The following is a 3,727-nucleotide window of genomic DNA, read 5'->3' on the forward strand; positions in this document are numbered from 1 at the left end:
TTAAGCCAGCCAGAGCTATATAGTAAGACCCTGTCTCAGAGAGAGAGAGAGAGAGAGAGAGAGAGAGAGAGAGAGAAAATTTAGGGAGTTTGCAACTAATCATGGGTGATACAAGTGGGGTTTCCCATTTATTTGTTTGTTTATTTGTTTATTGAGACAAGGTCTCACTATGTAGCCCTTGCTGGCCTAAAACTCACTGTGTAGGCCATGCATGCTCCCAGATTCACAGAGATCCACCTGCTTCTGCCTCCCGAGTGCTGGAATCAAATGCATGTAGTACCACACCCAGCTGCTTTTAATTCTGTGTGTGTGTGTGTGTGTGTGTGTGTGTGTGCACGCACACGCAGGCCAAGACAATACAAAAGTATTCCAACTGTTGACATGCAAGTCCTCTGGTGGCCTTGGTGTATCTGATTTGCTCTGTGAGGAGAACACAACGTTGCAGACAGGGCTCCAAACTTTCCAACTTAAGAGCTTTTTTAGCTGGGCCTGTGATCCCAGCACTTGGGGGGCTTAGAGGATTGAAGAGAATTCAAGGCCAGACTGGGCTAACATAATGAGTTCTAGGTGATCCTTACCTACTAGATATTCTCTCTCTCTCTCTCTCTCTCTCTCTCTCTCTCTCTCTCTCACACACACACACACACACACACACACACACACACACACACAAAGGAGAGGGAGGAGAAAGGAATTTTTTAGTCTTGTCAAAAACAAGTAGCATTTTAATTTATTTTTTCAAAAAAATATGGAACGCTTCACAAATTTGCATGTCACCCTTGTGCAGGGGGTGTGCTAATCTCCGCATCCTTCCAGTTTTAGTATATGTGCTGTTGAATCAAGCACGATTTTAATTATTTTTTAATTATTATGTCCTGCAAGGTTTTGTGGTGCATGCTTGTGATGATCTTAAAACAACAGCCAAACAAAACAAAATACAGAGGCTGGAGAGATGGCTCAGAAGTTAAGAGCACTGGTTGTTCTTTCAGAGGGCCTGGATTTGGTTCCCAGTACCCGTATGATGGTTAACAGCTAACCATAACTCCACTTCCAGGATCCGATGCCCTCTTCTGGCCTCCGTGGGCATTGCATGACACGGGTGCACGTACATACACGCAAACAATATAGTCATACGCATAAAATAAGAATAAAACGGGCTGGAAAGATGGCTCAGTGGTTAAGAACACTGGTTGTTCTTGCAGAAGATCTGGGATCGAATCCCAGCACCCACATGGCAGCTAACAACTCTCCATAACTCCAGTCCCAGGGGATCCAACAGCCTCTTCTGAGCTCCGGGGCATTGCATGACATGGATGCACTTATGTACATGCAGGCAATACACACATACACATAAAATAAAAATAATAAATAAAATTTTTTAAAAACCAACAACAAAAACCCACAGCTCTCATCTTAAAGGGGATAAGAGATAATTCATTCTGGAGCTAAGTATGAGTGACCAGGCCTGGAAACATAGAGTTAAGTTACCCCAAATTCCATGTCCCAACATGGTAATGTTTTATAAAGTTTCTATAGTAACAGAACAAAGAAAGTCATAAATCAAAACATTTTTTAAATGCATTGGTGGAAGGATCAGGTAGGTGGGTTATAGGAAAGCAGCTAAACGTCTAAGATGGGCCGCAGCTGTATCTGATGACATTCCTTGACATTACCTTGATTGGTAAGATTGGTAGAAGCTATTGGTCTGTTAATACATCCCAAAAGATTTCCCATGATAATTAGAAGAATGTGGGTCAGACACACAGGTGAGAAATGAATGCCTCACAAGAAGGCTAAATAAGCTGGGCGTGGTGGCGCATACCGTTAATCCCAGCACTGGAAGGTGGGGGTAGGCAGATCTCTGTAAATTCAAGCCCAGTCTGTTCTATATAGTGAGTTCCAGGCCAGCTGGGGCTACAGGGAGACCCTGTCTCAAAAAGACGGAGGCGGGGGGAAGGGGGAGTAGGAGGAGTGGGAGGAGGAGGAGGGGGAGGAGGAGGGGGAGGAGGAGGGTGGCGGCTGATAAATATTTAGGCTCTAGACCTGCAGCATCCCAACCTCTCACCATCATTGAAATTCTAATCAACTTTTGCTGCTTTTTTTTTTTCCAGGCACTTTAGCTCACATTTGTATTCTCAGAATTCAGAAGGCCAAAGCAGGAAAATCAAAAGTTCAAAGCCAGCTTGGGCTACATAGCAAGATATTGTTTTTAAAAAGTACTATAAAACTGGGCATGGTCGCACATGCCTTTAATCCCAGCACTTGGGAGCCTGAGGCAGGTGGATCTCTGTGAGTTTGAGGCCAGCCTGGTCTACATAGTGAGTTCCAGGCCAGCTGGGGCTACAGGGAGACCCTGTCTCAAAAAGAACAAAAAAAAAAAAAAAGTGCTACAGAAAATGGATATTGACTCTGAAATGTAAGTGCCAGTCGGGTAGTCCCCATGCCCTTTCCTCCATCCCCACAGTCACCAGTCCTAGTGCAGGCCTCCCTAGCAGAAAACTGAAGGTGAGTCTAACTCCGTCTCTGCCTCCATTCATTCACTTCTACTCAGATGGTTCATACACCTAATCATGTCACTCTCCTGATTAAAAACACAGAGCAAAAAAAAAAAAAAAAGAAAAGAAAGAAAAACTTCAACAACTTCCCACAGCTTACCTGGATGGAGTCCAAACTCTGTGGTAGCTTTCAAGATCCCCCATTACCAGTCCTGAATTAGAATTAGCATCTTCTTTCATCCTCTCATCCCCACCTCTCAACACACACACACACACACACACACACACACACACACACACACTGCTCTAAACTCCAGCTTCTCTGATTATCCTTTTTTATTTATTATTTTTGGGGGGTCTTTTTTTAAATTTATCAGGGCTGGAGAGATGGCTCAGCAGTTAAGAGCACTAGCTGCTCTTGCAGAGGGCCTGGGCTCGATTCCCAGCACCCACATGGCAGCTACAAAACACTCACACACAACAAGTAAAAATAAATTAATTTTCAAAAATTTTTATTTACAGTGGGGCGTGGAGATGCACGCCTTTAATCCCAGCACTCTGGAGGCAGAGGCAGGCAGATTTCTCTGAGTTCAAGGCCAGCCTGGTCTACATAGTGAGTTCTAGGCTGGCTGGGGCTACAGAAAGACCCTGTCTAAAAAAGACCAAAACAATTTTTTTTACTTTTATGTGCATGAGTATATTGCCTGCATGTATGTAAATGCACCCATATCATGCAATGCCTAAGGAGAAGAGGGATCCCCTGGGAGTGGAGTTATGGGTAGTTGCTAGCAGTCATGTGGGTGCAAGGAATTGAACTCAGGCAAAACCAAACAATCCTTTATGGACTGCCTTTGAACCCAGCATTTGGGAGACAGAAGCCGGGAGATCTCTGTGAGTTTGAGACCAGTCTGCTCTACATAGCTAGTTCCAGGCCAGTTGGGGATACATAATGAGATCTTGTCTCAAAAAAAAAAAAAAAAAAAAACCAAACAGCTGGAACTGGAGGCATATAGCTTTAATCACAGAACTCTAGAGATCAAGGTGGAGGATTACTGTGAGTTAGAGGCCAACCTGAGCTACAGAATAGATAGGGCATAAAGCATGGATGGTGTCCTCTATCGGGGCAGCCTCTGTGATCTAACATGAAGGTCATTGATATGTCTACCTAGTGCCGAGTAACAACGTTTAGTGGCTTAGACCAATAACCATCTCATTGTTTCCCACAATCTTGT

At 44.1% G+C, this 3,727-nt stretch overlaps 1 non-coding gene across 1 annotated transcript; it reads right to left on the reverse strand.

Moving 5' to 3' along the window:
- Nucleotides 1-742: 742 nt before the first annotated feature.
- Nucleotides 743-846, reverse strand: LOC115072676. Its single transcript, XR_003851706.1, has one exon. It is a non-coding gene; the product is annotated as a U6 spliceosomal RNA (small nuclear RNA).
- Nucleotides 847-3,727: the final 2,881 nt, after the last annotated feature.

The sequence above is a fragment of the Nannospalax galili genome, unplaced genomic scaffold (genome assembly GCF_000622305.1).
Source record: "Nannospalax galili isolate Female #2095 unplaced genomic scaffold, S.galili_v1.0 scaffold5383, whole genome shotgun sequence".
Classification (NCBI taxonomy): Eukaryota; Metazoa; Chordata; class Mammalia; order Rodentia; family Spalacidae; genus Nannospalax; species Nannospalax galili.